Below are 12,500 nucleotides of genomic sequence, written 5' to 3'. Positions count from 1 at the left end.
CTGCAGCCATCAGGACGCTGCTTCGTAGTCCGTCATACCACTGGGGGTGAAGCGCTGAAAGCAGGGGATAGGGCGTGGGGTGTATGTGTGCATATCTGTGTGGTAGTACTAAATGGGAGCCGGTTTTGTCTGTAAGCCTGAAAGTCGTTCCGCTCGGCATCACGGAATGGAGTCAACAGGGGGGAGGGATTCAGAGTGTCTTTCCCTGCAATGATCTCACCGTTTCCTGCATGACCCCTGCCAAGGCCAATGTAGAGGGAGCAGAATTGTAGAAAAGGATTGTTTGGTTACGGTGAGAAAACACACTCCATTCTGGCTCTCAAAATGATCATAATTTTGCCTTGCAGGGCTTAAAGCTTCTCCGAGATGTTATCCAGTTTGCGATTCAATTCATAAATTCCAATGGTCAGATTTTCCACAGCTTTGCCCAGCCCTTCCATTTCGACGGGCAGCCTTTAGGCTCCTCGGACGGCTGATATCAAAATTTGATTAACGCTCAATCCAATCAGTGGATGACCTGTTATCACAGCTCCAAATAGATAAATATTCAACGTCTTTGGCGGAAATAATCGCCAGGCGCACGACTCTCTACTTATCCCAAGAGTCTCTAAATTATCCAACAGCAAACATTCTGTCAGGACATGCAGGTTCTCCAGGACCTGAGCTTCTTGTCGAGAAAATCTTGTCAATTGAGTTGACAAGATCTAAAACCACATGTTTTAGATTTCAGAAAACTTAAGACAAGACATCCAGGGCTTTCAATCCATTGCAACTGGACTTAGAAGATGTTTTGCCTCTCATCCAAGTAGGCTTCATCAGTTCATGCTCAAACACTTATATTGGTCAGATCTAATCTTAGACTTAGATTGGTCAGATCTACTTTAGCGGCCGGTGCCAATACATCAGTAGGCTTCATCAGTTCATGCTTATAGACTTAGGTTAGCACGTATCCATGACTCTTCCAGGCTATATTATACACCCCGCTAGCACCAACTCCCCCCCTCCCCCACACCCACTCCGTGCGTCGGTTGATGTGGGCGGGGTTGGGGGCGCGGGGGTGTATAATACAGCCTGGAAGACTCATGGATGCATGGGATTCTGGGTAATTGTTATGTTGCGTATAATGTGTTCTGTGAGGATGTTCTCCCGAAATGTGATTGTCATTCTTGTTTGGTGTGGGTTCACATTGTGGCGCATATTAGTAAGAGTGTTAAAGTTGTTTATATCACAACCTTCAGTGTAACCTGTAAAGCTGTTTACCAAGTATGCCTTGCAATCTCGTACGTGTGACGATAGAAGCAGCAAAATGCATGCGTCTGGCCGGCACGCAGATAGCATGGCGTGAAGGCGGGCGCGTTGACATGTTGTAGAGGACGTTAAAAGTAAAGCCATCACGGAGAATGTCAACCCCGGGTGATGTCCGGGAGAGGCACCAAAATCCGGAAACACCCCAAAACAATCGGGGGGGTCGACGATTATGCAGCTGGGCCACAGCAGAGTGGCCAAAGAGCCGCATGCAGCTCTGGAGCCGCGGGTTGCCGACCCCTGCTTTATGGAAATATACCTAATGCGTCTTTTAGAATTTAAAAAGTAGTGTACAGTATTTCAAGTGGATGCTGCTCTTGGGGAATCATCTTCAAATTATATAAAAATCACAGGGTGGAAAAAAACAAGGTTGTTATTCTGCAGCGAATACCTTATCTTATTTATTTTCAACTCTGTATGTAGGGTCTCCAAATAGCCTAAAAGGACAAATATACCCGCTGTTTTATAATACTGAGTGACTCATTTTTATGGTAAGTGGCTCATTTTAATAAAGAAATGACAGCCTAGATGACTGAGCACAGCTCAGTGTGCCGCTGTGCTTGTGCATTACGTACTGTACTTACCTTGGCGGAATAAAAAGTCAAATGAAGTGAATTAATTAACTCATATTATGTTGTACATATGATGAATGTTCCTTGGAGGAAGCACAGCAACAAGTTTAATTAAATAGTGCCATTTTAGTTGAGCACATAAATAAATAAGGCCCCTTAGTTTGATATTCGCAGGTGGATTTGATCACTCATAGGAAAAAAGGCTCTAATTGCAAAAGTGATAACCATATCCTTGAGAAAAGACCACCTGTTTATCTCAACTCCATCATTTGAGTTATGACTTAAAGCAAGTTTGGGGCTGGTTATTGAAGAAAGTTATTGGCTGCAGGCCCCCATCCCTCCAGGACCGGTTCTCCTCCAGAAGCAGGAGGCGCGTGGGTCGGATCACAGCTGACTCTTCTCACCCTGGACACAAACTATTCTCCCTTTTCCCCTCAGGCAGGAGACTATGGTCCATCCAAAACCACACCTCCCGCCACCTGAACAGCTTTTTCTTCTCGGCCATCAGACACATGAACAGTAAAAAGGTCCGATAGCTCAGTTACACCTATTTTTTTTTTTTAATTATTTATTAGCATTACCTATTCTGTGTTATATGTGTTTTATGTTGCACGATTTTACCAAGAAAAGTTCCTAGTTTGTGAACCCGTTCTCAAACAATGGCAATAAAACTGTTCTGATTCTGATTCTGCAGATTGTATCTTTGAGTTTATTTTTACTTTTGAACTCTTTATTTCTTAAACACATTAAATACAACCAGCCCAATGCATACTGATTGCAACTAATGTGCAAAAAAACATTATTTGGCTAACTGTGACTCATGAAGGAATGTACCATCTCTAATGCTAATTACACATAAACAACAATTGCTGAAATTGATGTAACCTTACCATCATATTTCTGCATGTTAATGGGACACACTTAAATGTGTATATTTGCATGCGAGAGCTTAAATGACATTTGATGAACGGTCATGTTGGGCGTTGTACCTCCATTTTGCCACCAGAGGGCACTCCCGCCTAAGTGAGTTAGTGAAAAGGCAGGTAATCTTCCATTGCCGCCAGTCAGACTGCAGCGAGAGAAGACAACAAACTACTACTATCTGCCTCATCATTTCTTCGTTCGTTACAGGTTAGTAACGTATCAAAACCATACATCATTGATTTAATGTGTTTATTATAAAGTACAGGCAGGTACTGGTGGACAGTTTGATTAGCAGGACATTCAATTTGTGTACTTTTGAAGTCCCTAAACGTGACATAATCCCTTTTGCTACATGAGCTGGTTTATCAATCAATCAAAGTTTAGTTGTCGGTTTAGCTCAGTGAAAGTAGTGTGAATTGTCTAAAAGGCTCAAACTTAATTTACTTTTGGCTCCCTATAAAAGTCTGTAATGTGTCAATGTTTTCAATGATATCTTTACACGTTAAAATACTTGCAAAACTTGACACTTTGGGATTTCCCATTCCATTGCATTGTATCACATTGTACTTCATTAACAGTATTGCTAAAATGAGAAACAGAAATGTAACTCTTAAGATAAAAGTATATTAACTTAAATCATTAAAGTTGAACATCTAAGTCAGGGGTGTCAAACTCAAATACAGAGTGCGCCAAAACGTTAAACTAAACAAAGCCGCGGGCCAAGGTTGAGCAAATTAACCTTTTAATAGGGACCCAAACAAGTTTTGCATTGAATATTGAACAAGCCCATCCATCCATCCATTTTCTACCGCTTGTTCCCTTTTGGGGTCGCGGGGGGCACTGGCGCCTATCTCAGCTACAAAAGGCTTATATAACTTTATAGTGAAATGTAAAATTGAGTTTCAAATAATAATAACAATATTTAAAAAATATCAATGGCATATCAAATAAAATTTAAATAAAAATTGAATGCCTCTTCTATTTGCAGCCTTCTGAGGTAAATATCAAAATAAACTTTTTCCACAGGCCAATAATAACATTTGAAAGTAAAATAACAATTAGGAATGAATCAAACATTCAAGCCTTGAAGTAGCAAGAGAAAGTGAATGAATAAAACGTTAATTATTGCTCAGTTTGTTACACGGATTTGCTTAAACAACGCTTATACAACCTAATAGTGCAAAATCAACTTTCAAAAAACAAACGAAAAAACATCACAGAAATAAAATTTTAATAAAAAATGTAATGCTTATTTTCTATTTGCAGCCTTCTAATGTAAATATCAACATTAACTTTTTCCACTAGCTAATAAATTTGAAAATAAAATAATGAAGTGGTCGGGTTGGGGGGTGGCGGGGTTTGGTGGTAGCGGGGGTGGATATTGTAGCGTCCCGGAAGAGTTAATGCTGCAAGGGGTTCTGGGTATTTGTTCTGTTGTGTTCATGTCATGTTTCGGTGCGGTTGTTCTCCCGACTTGTGTTTGTCATTCTTGTTTGGTGTGGGTTCACAGTGTGGCACATATTTGTAACAGTGTTAAAGTTGTTTATACGGCCACCCTCAATGTGACCTGTATGGCTGTTGATCAAATATGCCTTGCATTCACGTGTGTGTGTGTGTATACAAGCCGCATATATTATGTGACTTGGCCGGCACGCTGTATGTTTTCGGGAGGGGCACTGAACTTCGGTAGTCTCCCGGGAAAATCAGGAGGGTTGGCAAGTATGAGTATAAGCGGTGAATGCGGTGTTACAGCGGCACTGCCGCTGTATAATCCTGGCGGGCCAGCTTTAATGTTAATTTGATATTGCCTCAGGGGCCAAATGAAATTACATGGCAGGCCAAATTCGGCCCGTGGGCCAGAGTTTGACATCCATGATCTAAGTAGTCATTTTGGCTAATAGTATTTTCATTATTACATTTGAATATCAGATGTATGGACTCAAAGAATGATAAATGATAAATGGGTTGTACTTGTATAGCGCTTTTCTACCTTCAAGGTACTCAAAGCGCTTTGACACTACTTCCACATTTACCCATTCACACACACATTCAAGAATGTTTTGAGTTGGGGATTTGATTTGTGTAGGCCAGGGGTAGGGAACCTATGGCTCTAGAGCCAGATGTGGCTCTTTTGATGACTGCCCCGAGCTTTCAGATAAATCTTAGCTGACATTGCTTAACACGGTAGGTAATGAATATTTCCGCTGGTAATCACAGTGTCAAAAATAACGTTCAGAATATAAAACATTCTCATACATTTTAATCCATCCATCCGGTTCTTACCGCACCTGTTCAAGAAGTCGCATTAACGGTAATAATTATTTTATTTATCGTTGGTTTGCTCCAGAATAACAATGTTATTAAAACATATAAGAGACTTATTATACTCTGGAAATGTTGGTCTTACTTAAAAATGCACGCATTTAGTTGTATTCAGTGTTAAAAAAATATATTATATGGCTCTCACAGAAATACTTTTTAAAATATTTGGCTTGTATGGCTCTCTCAGCCAAAAAGGTTCCCGATACCTGGTGTTGGCTATGACCAGATTTAGAATGTAAAAATGAGTGAATGTACAAACCTCCTTTCCATATGAGTTGGGAAATTGTGTTGGATGTAAATATAAACTGAATACAATGACTTTCAAATCCTTTTCAACCCATATTCAATTGAATGCACTACAAAGACAATATATTTGATGTTCAAACTCATAAACTTTATTTTTTTTGTGCAAATAATAATTACCTTAGAATTTCATGGCTGCAACACGTGCCAAAGTAGTTGGGAAAGGGCATGTTCACCACTGTGTTACATCACCTTTTCTTTTAACCAGTGCCGGCTCAAGCCTCCATGGGGCCCTATGCAAAATTTGATTTTGGGGCCCTCTATTTCTGCCAATAATATTGATTGTTGATCATTCACACACCTACTATAAACTCATTGCGGCTCTGGCAGTGTTGTTTACATTATCCTTTTGTCAGCCTGTTATGTCTTTACAAATAACATGTTATGTATAAAGATATGGGGGTGACCCAGTTAAGAACATAAATAATACCAATGAATGAACGAATGATGTCCAGAGTGCCACATATGGTTCCTTATCTTAAAATGTAGAAAACATTCAGCTACAAGAGTGGCCTCGGGTTGAACAGTCCAAGTGATAAAGCTTTGTATTTACAGTAAAAGTGTCATCCTGTTTCATCAGTCTTGTACCTATTAGTCTTTAATTACTAGTTTATATTTTTAGTTAATTGTTCATATTTAATGTTTACTTTGTACAAAGAGAGCACAGTCTACTGAAGTTAAATTCCATGTGTGTTAAACATAACTGGACAATAAAGCTGATTCTGATTCACTTTATTATTTTTGGTAACAAAAACCTGAAACAGCAATGTGCAAAAATAATTCATAGTGCAAGAAAAACAATAAAAACAATAAAATCACTTAAATATATATAAAAAGGAACAAATTCAATTGTACAATAATATATCTTTGATCCTTTAGAAATCATCAGTCAGAGTCGTACATGCAAAAAATAAAAAATAAGAATTTTTTTGTTAATTGCTTTTTGGGGCCCCCTGGTGGCCGTGGGGCCCTAAGCTAGCGCTTAGTTCGCTTATGCCTTGGGCCGGCTCTGCTTTTAACAACACTCAATAAATGTTTGGGAACTGAAGAAACTAATTGTTGAAGCTTTGAAAGTCGAATTCTTTCCCATTCCTGTTTTATGTAGAGCTTCAGACGTTCAACAGTCCGGGGTCTCCACTGTCGTATTTTACGCTTAATAATGCGCCACACATTTTCGATGGGAAACAGATCTGGACTGCAGGCGGGCCAGGAAAATACCAGCACTCTTTTTTTACGAAGCCACACTGTTGTAACACGTACTGAATGTGGCTTGGCATTGTCTTGCTGAAATAAGCAGGGGCGTCCATGAAAAAGACGGCGCTTAGATAGCAGCATATGTTGTTCCAAAACCTGTATGTACCTTTCAGCATTAATGATGCCTTCACAGATGTGTAAGTTACCCATGCCTTGGGCACTAATGCACCCCCATACCATCACAGATGCTGGCTTTTGAACTTTGCGTCGATAACAGTCTGGATGCTTCGCTTCCCTTTTGGTCCGGATGACACGATGTCGAATATTTCCAAAAACAATTTGAAATGTGGACTCGTCAGACCACAGAACACTTTTCCACTTTGCATCAGTCCATCTTAGATGATCTCGAGCCCAGAGAAGCCGGCGGCGTTTCTGGATGTTGTTGATAAATGGCTTTCGCTTTGCATAGTAGAGCTTTAAATTGCACTTACAGATGTAGCGACAAACTGTATTTAGTGACAGTGGTTTTCTGAAGTGTTCCTGAGCCCATGTGGTGATATCCTTTAGAGATTGATGTCGATTTTTGATACAGTGCCGTCTGAGGGATCGAAGGTCACGGTCATTCAATGTTGGTCTCCAGCCATGCCGCTTACGTGGAGTGATTTCTCCAGATTTTCTGAACCTTTTGATGATATTATGGACCATAGATGTTGAAATCCCTAAATTTCTTGCAATTGCACTTTGAGAAATGTTGTTCTTAAAATGTTTGACTATTTGCTCACGCAGTTGTGGACAAAGGGGTGTACCTCGCCCCATCCTTTCTTGTGAAAGACTGAGAATTTTTTGGGAAGCTGTTTTTATACCCAATCATGGCACCCACCTGTTCCCAATTAGCCTGCACATCTGTGGGATGTTCCAAATAAGTGTGTGATGAGCATTTCTCAACTTTATCACTATTTATTGCCACCTTTCCCAATTTCTTTGTCACGTGTTGCTGGCATCAAATTCTAAAGTTAATGATTATTTGCAAAAAAAAAAAGTTTTTCAGTTTGAACATCAAATATCTTGTCTTTGTAGTGCATTCAATTGAAATTGGGTTAAAAAGGATTTGCAAATCGATGAATTCTCTTTATATTTACGTCTAACACAATTTCCCAACTCATATGGAAACGGGGTTTGTATCGTAATGTAATGAAGCTAGCCTAGTAAACAATAGCTAATATGCTAACCCATTTACGTTTACATTCTCTTTGTATTGTTTCAGTTTCACAATTTCCTCAATTCCTCTTCACCAAAACGTCACTGTGGAGTTATTGAGTCTGTTTGGCTGATTGGAGAGCTAGCCTCCACAGCTAGTGAGTTCATGATGATGACTTCTGTTTTGTTCAATCAGCCATTTTACTGGCATTAATTGTTGCAAATACCGTTTGGAAACAAATAAGGTATATAAATAAAGATTTACAAAAATATTTCTACGTAAATAACTAAATTCGTATTGTATAAATCTGCGGCTTACAGTTCAGTGTGGCCAATATCTGGAAAAAATATTTATTTCTTCAAACATTTAGTGGGTGTGGCTTATATACCGGTGCGCTCTATAGTTTAGAAAATGCGGTAACCTTTCCCATTCCTTTCATGCAAGATCCACCACGAAATGGGGCCATATGAATCCCTTACCGTGCGTAACAGGTAAGAAGCTGGTTTGCTAAAGCTAATAAAAGGCTACCACCTTTACAGTGCACTTAAAACTATGCGGTGAATATTATCAAGTTGAACAATAACAACTGACAGGAGTCAAGTCTTGTGTTGAGGTCTTTTGTTTGGCTTGTGACGTCCAGCATTAACATTTAGCCACTATACTTGTATTTTGGGCCAGTCAGCGAGCACGCCGGCCTCTCGATAAAACTATGTGAAGTTGGTCGAAATAAGGCATTAATCTCCAAACAATGCCGCTCCTTCCCAGACCGATGTTATGATTTTGATGCTCTTTTCTTAACATTCTCAATGTGTCGTTATTTGGACGAAGGAGGGAACAAGCAGCTGCTATATTGCTCAAATACTTTCCAAAGTTGGCCTGGTTCTTGTAGCTGTTTCAAATTTGTGTTGGATTTTTGCGATAGTACAAATGTAAAACGCAACCTCTCGCGGTATGATGGTTTACGAAACAGCGCCCTGATGGCAGCAAGTCCTGAGTGTTTTTGTGTGTCGTGACATGTGTTCATATATGTGCTGAACGTTGCCGGAGTTTCTTTCCTGGTCTCAAACTGAGCCCCACTGGAGAAGGGCTAGTTTGGTTTAGTTTTAGGTGGCGATCTATCGGTGTTTCTGTTCTGTACTGAAAATCTATCTGGTATTATTTTAAGTGCAATGACATTAATGGTATTCTATTCCATTCTAAAACATGTCTCATCGAGCGTCCAGGATTTTGTGGTGTTTTCCATTTTATTCACACAAAAAGCTTTGTACGCTGCTCGGATTGTTGTTTAGATTTTTGAGTTTGTTTGCGCACTTCCTGATTGGTTTCTGTTGCCATGGTTGCATATTTGTTTCACCTGTTCCTTGTTTCTGGACTCTCACCTGCTTGTTGATTACCATCCTTATTTAAGCCTGCATTTTTTATTACTCGCTCTCTGATCCTAGCCCTGTTTCCCACAACAGTGACGATCGCTATCTCCTGACTCTGGTAATCCTGTTTTATACCGATTAGCTTCCACGCTATCCCTGTGTTTAGTTCCCTAGCCTCCTTGCTAGCGCTTTTGGTTTGTCTTATCTACCTAGCACCAGTGTTTTTGTTCTTAGCGTGTTTTTAGTTAATAAATCTACATTTCTTACCTTTACGCTGTGTCCATGCTTGAACTGCATCTTGGAAGGAGCACCTTTAGCCACCATGCTGAGCGAACGTCGCAATTTGGACTAAACTGAGATTAAATAAATTGCTGGCGTATACTTCAAGTAACTCCGCCAACCTCATTATAGAAAAGTTTCCGCTCCCGGTCCTGGTAAGCGGTTCAGTTTAGTGGTTGAGTCGGAAAACAAAAGCTCTAAAATCCGACACCAAACCGACACTGGAACTGTTACAGTGGGAGATAGTTACTGGGAAAAATCCGGCAGCTACACTTTTTAACGTTTTTTGATGAAAAATCAGTCTGCTTATTTTGAAATGTGTTGTAGTGTTGTTATTGTCATCACTATCGCTAAGCAGCGTGAAATGGCAGAAGCAAAACAATTACAGTCTACTTTATAAAGTAGGGTTGCGCGATATGCAAATATGTGATATAAATATGAATTGGACCGATGGTAGAGTTTTTAATACTATTGTTATATCTTGATAATGCATGTTGTTGACACATTCGAGCAGTGTTTGCACATTTCACAGCAACATGCGAGCGACAACATCCCTCCACAGTGCAAAGTGACTTCTAAGTCAGCAATCCTCGTCTCCGTGGCGGCAAATAAACTATGTTTCTTACACTTTTGCGTTATCACTTGAAGATGAGAACTAGCTAAACATGCTACATTACACAACATAGGTGCTAACCGCAAGCTCTTGAGTGAAAACAAAGGTGGTCGGATCAATACAAATACAGTACATGGTCAACACTACAGTGGTTAGACCAATAGTGAAAAATAATATTTTGTTGTTTTTGTTATTGTTTTACACACTCAGGAAAAAAATCCCTTGACACATTAACAAAGTTATAGTGTAAAAACCCAAAAATATAAATCAGGGCCAATTATAGGAAATAATTTAAATATTTAATAGATATTTTTACACTGCCATCCTGTGATTTGTCTAAATATAATTGGGAATAAAAAGGTAATCATTCATCTATCTTGAAATAGTATCAGTACTAGCATTGGTATGACCAATACTGCCGTCATGACTTGGTATTGTATCGATACTCACTTTTTATTAACACCTGAAACTAATGTAAAATATACAATAAGTACATTGTAACAGAAGTGTAGAGAGAACCAGAAAGTAACCAGATACTAACAGTAGACTAGCAGGTAGATTATTAATAGTTTTGAGAAAATAATACAACCAAAAATGATGCAATGTGTTAACGCATATGTCAGTGGCCAAATTAGGAGGGTTCGAACCTGTTTTAAAATGTTTCTTGTATACATTCAGTTACATACCAAATAATATATTGTGGTATATATCGTCATTGCAAAAAGACTGCAAAAATGACCGCAGTACAGATTTTAGGCCATGCTGCCCATCCCTATTATAAAGCTTTCAAATGTGCACATTTTGAGTTTCTGTTGCAAAACAGCAATGTCTAGTTTTGATTTTGGTTATGTTGACAACCATTCATGTCGACTTATGTCAGTCGGCCAGTCTGAGAGGTGTCGACATAAACAGGTCTCACTGTAAATAACGAACAAAAATCTACTTTGCGACAAACATGTCACATGATTCTCTTGTAAAAGCGTTTTAGCAACCATTGATGCATCGATTAGCTCTGCCTTATAAAAAGTCAGCCTTAGCAAAATCAAGAGAAAAACAAGAGCGTGTTATTTATGCTTCAAACAACCATAAATAATAGGTTTATATCTGACTGAACACTGTCAAAACAGACATTACTGATGTTTACCAACCTAAACGCACGTATCCACTTCAGTGTCATGGGGTAGACACAAATACAATCCGATCGCCAGTCAGTGACAAAATAATAGAATCCTTCACATCTACGGGTAATTTATACTCTTGAATTCTAATCATTTCAGACATTTAATAATTTCTATTGTGATAATAGCGCCTTTGATGTAATTTATAAATTAAATAAACAAGTTTGGTCCCGGTATTGACTCCTGGGGTACACCGTAAACTATTTGCATGATAATGTATGGTCTTTCAACCAGGTTGATCCAAACATTGATCATATAGATACCCAGAATATTGTTACATTGTAGACATTCTTGCATTTATAGGGCTTTGAAGGCAAAAAGGCAAAGGAGTTGAATTACAGCCAAGATAGGCTCTAGCGCTCCTCGCGACCCTGAAGGGAATAAGCGGTAGAAATTGGATGGATGGATGGATTGTCGCTTGGTGAACGAGGCATTGTTGCAGAGACAAGAGGCACCTTGCAGGTAAAATACTTTCATCATGAAAAATAAGGTAGGCCGAGACTGGACAAGGCAGAGATCAACTGGTGAGTGATGAACATAGGACACTGGGTGAGTGATCGAGTGAGTGAGTTTAATGAACCAACGGCTAAAGAAACCACCTGATTATTAACCAGAGACAGGTTTGTCTCCCGATTACGAATCGGGAAACAGGTGAAGGGAAACAACGCTCAGGCAGAGTTGAAGTGGCTGAGAGTGGCGACAAACAGGAAGCGATTGAAAAATAAGAGCGCTGTACAGGAAGTAAATACCACTATAACAAATAGTAATTGTAAATACTCCTGTTCAATGTTAAACACCAGTGTGCCATGTAAAAAAAAAACCTAATCATCCATGGATGTTAAAAGATTTTAAGTAATCAGTAAGGCGTCAGTATTGGATATACTGGCCTTGTATTTATTCAATACTAGTATTTTCAGTATCGCCCACTCTGTCTTTCCTTTTCTCACAGTAAGTGACATTTTGATTTATATTTAGGTTTGAAGAATTCTGCAGCAAAGGAGTTGTTCTCCTAAAACCATACCGTTAACAATAGCAACTGTTTTCTGAATTTGTTCCTGTCATGGATTGCCCCTTCTCAGAAACCTTTAATTAATAAACCTTCAACTGTTTTTTTTTTCGAATATTGTAATGATGTGTCTTTGCCAGCAGAGTGCACTGTTTAATTAGTGTTTGTGTGAGTGTATGTATGTTTTTCTTTTAGCAATGTGTGTGTTCCTAATTTGAGACTTATGTATGGATGTGAAC

General features: G+C 39.1%; 1 long non-coding RNA gene across 1 annotated transcript in view; it reads left to right on the top strand.

The window, feature by feature from the left end:
- Positions 1-2,948: 2,948 nt before the first annotated feature.
- LOC133564488 (uncharacterized) overlaps positions 2,949-12,500 on the top strand; it is a 70,182-nt gene continuing 60,630 nt past the window's right edge. The window contains exon 1 of the long non-coding RNA XR_009809284.1: positions 2,949-3,008. This is a non-coding gene — a long non-coding RNA (uncharacterized LOC133564488). The remainder of the gene's footprint in view (positions 3,009-12,500) is intronic.

Source organism: Nerophis ophidion, linkage group LG13 (genome assembly GCF_033978795.1).
Source record: "Nerophis ophidion isolate RoL-2023_Sa linkage group LG13, RoL_Noph_v1.0, whole genome shotgun sequence".
Taxonomy (NCBI): Eukaryota; Metazoa; Chordata; class Actinopteri; order Syngnathiformes; family Syngnathidae; genus Nerophis; species Nerophis ophidion.
This window is presented reverse-complemented; position numbering and strand designations above follow the sequence as displayed.